The sequence below is a fragment of the Oreochromis aureus genome, linkage group 11 (genome assembly GCF_013358895.1).
Source record: "Oreochromis aureus strain Israel breed Guangdong linkage group 11, ZZ_aureus, whole genome shotgun sequence".
NCBI classification, from domain to species: Eukaryota; Metazoa; Chordata; class Actinopteri; order Cichliformes; family Cichlidae; genus Oreochromis; species Oreochromis aureus.
Window position 1 is genome coordinate 29,040,912 of NC_052952.1, and position 5,941 is coordinate 29,046,852.

Sequence of the window (5,941 nt, forward strand, 5' to 3'; positions counted from 1 at the left end):
CACAATAGACTGTCAGTGCTTGTTGCAGTTCCAGTGGTAATGACAAAAATGGTGTAGTCACACTTTTTCCAAAAACATTTTCAAATTCACCAAGTAAACTTTTGTTAGAAAACTCCCAGCACTGTCTGAACTGATGTCTGTTGCTCAAAGTTGTAGCAATGTTCATAAAATTTCTACAATTATGGGACAACGTTTTGAAATACTGGTGCTTACTTTCAAATCTCATACACCATAACAAACGTGAGGGCCGAACATTTCAATCAGTCTTGCATAGTGGATTAAATAATGACACTTTGGTGTAACAGAAGAACAGCAGTCACTGAGTCCACAAGTTATATCAAAATTGGCATCATGGGAATGAATAAGTCCTATGTGCTGAATAAGCTTTATCAAACTAAAGGTTCTTCTGCCACATTTGGAGCATTGATATGGCTGAGGCATGGTGGTCAATACAGAAGATTTATTTGTCTGGTGACTGTGATTGGCAGAGGCCGGTCCTCACCCTCATCTATTTTCACAATGTACTTTTGGAGAAAAATCAGGGTGTTCTTCAGATGTTTTGGGTAAGCAAGGTTGAAGACAAAATACAAGCAGAAAGAAGAGATGATTCCTTCAAAAATACACGAGGTTCTGCACACTTCACTGCCATCCAACTTCACAATGTTTGGGCGCTTCTGGAGAACACTGGTTTCCAGTCTTCATGAAGTAGCTGAACAGTTGGATAGGGGTTTTAGGATGAACCTTTGAAGTCAAAAGAGAAGGTAGAGGAAAGCAATATCTTAGTCTCTTAACAAAAGATACATTTGTTTTCCTTTTGTATAGACTAAATATTTTAATACACACACCTCTCCAAGTATGACAAAGAGATCCAGTTTCTCCTTGAAGACGTATGGCAGGAATAAAAGTGCAGCCCTTGTGTCAAGATCTGCCAAAAAAACAAAACAAAAAAACCCCACAATATCACCCATGCATTTTATCTGGCATTTCCAGTTACCTATAAAAATTATATAAAATGGAAGCCTTGAAGTTAAAAAAAAAAAAAAAAAAGCAAATACCTGGTAGGTCATCAGTGAGAGCCTCTCTCTTGCATCAAGGTAGAGCTGGTAGAGTGGGGTTTTCCTCGTGTAAGGTCAATCACCTTTGCTGCAACACATGAGAGCCCTTCACGAAATCGCTGGCTTACATTACCCGTTGTTGGTTGGATCCACCCGAGTTCGTTGCACAGCTACAAGTAAAAATTCATTTTCAGTACAAAATAACAGTGTATGAAAATGAAATAATCTAAAGTTGATATTGATTATGTATGGTGCTGCATAATTATTTTTTATAGAATTTAACAACAATACTGTAAGAAGTTACATGAACATACAAAAAAAAAGGAAAGAGGGACAGATGAAGAAAGCAAGGTCAAGGGCAAATAAAATTTACTACTATAAACATGTTAAATGTGACAGCTATTTCCAAGTTCAATTCAGCTTTCTGACTTACACCAGTAGGCATCCCTAAGAAGGGTACTTCTTCAACACATCCTCCACAGGCATACCATCTGCAATTTCTTTTTGCCGCCAAGCAAACGTTTGCTGCATACGGTTATGAACCACCATGGTATCTGGTTGCATCTTCTGATATTGGCACTGTAAGACCTTTAAGTGGGCGTCTATGGATAATAAATCTTCTCCTTGGACGCATGGTCCCTTGAAAGAAAGCAAGAGTGAGAAGAGAAAGTCAAAACAGATTAGAAACCCAACATAAGACTAAATATACAATTAGAGCTGACACGATCTGTGCATCACAAAGAACTTGTATCGGTTAAAGTTAACCCGATACCATGAACCAATATTTAAAATATGGAAACTCTGAAATAATTTCACATAAAATCTTAATTGTTAACTTGAAATTTTAGTTTTGAGTCATATTTAAAAATTTTTTTTTTTTTTTTAAATCTAGTTCACCCTCTTTTAGCGCCTTCCAATTAATAATTTTTGTGAGGTAGAAGTATTAGCACTGGTACTTTGTATTAGCAAGTGCTCTAATCCAAGTATTGGTATTGTTTCGGTTTGAAAAAAGGGGTACAGTTGCATCCCTAATCCTTAGTTTTAGATGTAATAACAGATGCAAGAACATTTTATAGCTCAAGATGTCCCTCACACCAACCTGACAAACATTTCTCTGACTTGTTCGTTGACATTTATTAGGCTGCCCTCTCCTCGTAGAACCAAACTTCTCCTTACAACGCCTCACTGCCTCACTGTCGACTAGTGGTGCCCGCTCTGATTTGAATTTACGTCTCAAAGACATATGCCATGTGTGCTTGTTGAACAGAAACATAAGTTACTGTAAAACAATCTACACAAAATACACCCAACAAAGAATCAGTAAACATACTTCATACAAACCTACTGAGAGGGTACAGATTGTCTTACTAACAAAACAAGATCGAAAAAAAGCTTCACTTTTACTTTGTAATCTTGAAGGAACCTTGTGCAAATTTTAAATTTAACTTACATAACCATTTCCCTCACGATCCTTGAGGAAAGGATACTTCATTACCAGCGTCTTCACAGCTTGCACATATTCAGAATTTGTGGGATACCTGTAATATCAGAAGAAACATAAGTGTTAGAGCAACTGCTGACAAACAAACTTTATCAAGTGTCAGTTATTGTTTCTTAGTAATGTAGCGTTTATTTTCAATATGACAGATTCAGCTTTTCTAAAGCAACAAGCTAACATTACCCTGATTAACTTACATAGTATACTGTGCCACAGCTTCATATAGAACTCTGATTATTGTGTGTCTGTCCCTTGGATTTTTATGGCACGGTTCTTTGTTGTCCAGTTTCAGTTGCAGATTTTTGGGAAATCTTGGAATTTCAAAAGAGGCTGGCAGTCTCAAAGTATTTTCATTGCTGTGAAAACAGTTAAGTGTTTGATTTATTGCATGAATTGAAGTATAAAACACTACAGTAACAATACATATGGTAGAAACAATGATCATATTAACTAAATCCTAAAAGTGCATAACGGCCAACATGTATGCTTCAGACATACTAACTTCATTATAAATAAGAAAATACCTTATTGAAGTTGACGAAGTAGATGGTTGCCAGTCTTCTGGAGAGACAGTCTGTAGAGTCAGCGTCACTGAAGATTCCTTCATCCTTGACACAAATTGGTTGAATTTAACCTGCTTTTTGAAGGATCCTTGGAAAAGGTATGCAACCATAGTCTCAGTAAGACCGCAGTCAACTGTGTCACCATCAACCTCATTGTCTGCAAGATAAATGGTAGTACAAACTCTAAATTCCATGTAAGGATATTTATCACCACATTTTTACATGGGTAAAAACCGTATATCACACACATTAAAACCTTTTGTACAACTTCTTTCAGTTCAAAGAAATATTCATTAAAAAAATCAGTAAATTAAATAAAATAAACCAAATTTTTAGAGTGAATCCTCTCGATATGCAAAGTTTTCATTTTTAAATTTAGATGTTTGTTTGGGACTACTGGACACAGGAGAGCAGAGTCTGAGCATGCTTTTGTGCCCTTTCAAGTTTGGAAGAAAAAAAAAGACTAGAATGCTGTAATTTGTTAATATTCACTACTAAGGTGACTCCTTTCTCCAGATTTCCGACAGTTTCTGCCGTCTGTTCTTTCAGACCGATTACTTATAGCGATAACACCCGCAGGACTGTATTACAAGCTCAGATTACATGCTGAAAAAGTTCCCACATTGCTTAAAACGCGACTATCAAACCCCAGCTGCAACACCCTTGTTATATTTTAAACAAGTGCGGCGTCAAGATATTTCCTTTAAACGTTATATTCAGCCGCCCATGTGTGTTGATGGCCATGGAATGGATGTAAAAACGTGATTTTATTAAACCATTAATACACTAACGGTAAACTGCATTCAGCTACCAGGGAATCAAATTTCGCGCCGTTCCGCTGCGCAGGGGTTACCGAACCCATAGACTGTGGCCGAACCACATATATAAGTTCAAACTTATACAAATACTATGTGTACACATTTTTCATTTTACAGAACTGTGACCTCAACTTTACACATGAAACGTTTGTAAAAACGTTTGTAAAAGACATAATTTGAGCTAAGAGAGTGCGAAACTAGCTAAATTGCTAATATACGTTAAGCTAGGCTAAACCAATAATTAGTAATTACGCTACATTTTCTTTAAATAAAACTTACCTCTGAAACGCTGAGCTTCAGCTTCGGTGACATCTAAGCCCCACTCTTGTATTTTTGTTAAGAGTTCCTCGGTTGAAAGTGAACAGAGCACACCAGGACTTGCAAGTTCGTAATCCATCTCCGTCCGTTGATAAAACAAAATGGCACCTGCTGCATTTACAGAAAGTTCTAGAATCCACCAGCTATTCGTTGAGTTTCTTCTTCTACTTTTTGTTTGATGTTGTGAGGATGGGCTCAACTCGCACTCAGAGTTCAATAAGGGTGCTTTTTTGCAATTCATCCAAATAGTTATACTTTTAAAAAATCACTCTTAAAAAAAAATGTTTAAATGCATTTTACTTTTTTTCTTTCAAATAAATTCATTGTTCTTAAAGCAGCTTAAAAATAAGGGGGTTCAGGAATACAAAAACAACAACAGCAATGAAAATAATAAAAATAAAATAAAAACACTAAAATATATGCTTAAATCAATGCAGTTGCAAATAAATTACTGTCAAAAAGAATTTAAAAAAAAAAACCTCTAATCAAAAAGAGCTTAATCAACCTGTACTTTATCTTTTGAAAGAATGGGTACAAATAAGTACTTTTCACAATTAAGGAACATGTATGTACCTTTCAGACGCTAAAAAAGGTACAGATAGTTACCCCGAGGTCCAATATTTGTCCTTAGACTGTCTTAATGTCATTTTTGTACCTTGGGGCACAGTAATGTACCCCTTCCGTACCCCTATTTCTGACTGTGAAAATATTTCTCTCCACCAGCAAAGAACAGCCAAAACAATAGCCAGGATAAAAGCTTATTTTTACCCCTTGAAAACAGAATGACTTTTTCAGAGTGACGCACAAATCGATCCCCCCTCCTCCTCTTCTTTATTCAAAGAACTCAACATTCGAATTCAACAAAAAAAATTGTTGTTCACAAAGGTGACTTTCTTTCCATTTAACTGTGATACTTTAGAGGAACAGGGTTATACGGAAGAGTTAAAAATATTTGTCTAAAACAACAACAAGCATATTCACATAAGATGTCATTAAACGCTGCATGAGATTCATAGAAGTGTTTGTTCTCCCCTTCCATCTCGGTTGCAGAAAAATAGCTTTTTTTCCATCCTTGTGCTCCTTTAGGGTGAAAAATGTGTGCTTCCCACCCCCCCTCTCGCTCCAAGGGGAATGAAAAACAAAGCCCCGCTGATGAAACATGGTAAAAAATCTACTTTAAGCAAAGTGTGGAGGTCTGTGTGAGGGTAACAATGCTGTAACAGAAACCTCAAAAGAGTCTTGAATCGCTGAGGATGACACAGAGAACGAACTGAGCTTAACCAAACTAATTAACAGTCAATCACAGAATTCAATGAAGTAATACAACTCATTGTACAGGGGCACAAATCACGCCGCAGGGCTCTAAATAACACTTGTTCAATACTTATAGAGCCAGTAATTCTCTTGTGAAATTGCCCAAGACTAACAAACCAATCCCACACAGCGATACCACAACATTAAATCCCCCAGTCTAATATTTTGTAACCCTCCCTGGTGCCGCTAAAAGGGCTCTTACATGTTGGAACATGTATACATCTTCTCTGGGGGAGTCCTGTGGTGTATACATGTGGCATTAGCATCTGATTCTTTGGGGTTTTGTGGATTGCAGGGTGGACCTGTGCCTTTTCCTACACAGTGATATTTGATTAGATTGGGAGTCAGCACTGGCAGGGGACCAAATAAGCCTCG

General features: G+C 36.9%; 1 long non-coding RNA gene across 1 annotated transcript; it reads right to left on the minus strand.

Moving 5' to 3' along the window:
- Nucleotides 1-724: 724 nt before the first annotated feature.
- Nucleotides 725-1,080, minus strand: LOC120442826. The gene is made up of 3 exons (XR_005614958.1): nt 1,056-1,080; nt 846-925; nt 725-741 (listed from the first exon to the last, which is right to left on the minus strand). It is a non-coding gene; the product is annotated as an uncharacterized LOC120442826 (long non-coding RNA).
- Nucleotides 1,081-5,941: the final 4,861 nt, after the last annotated feature.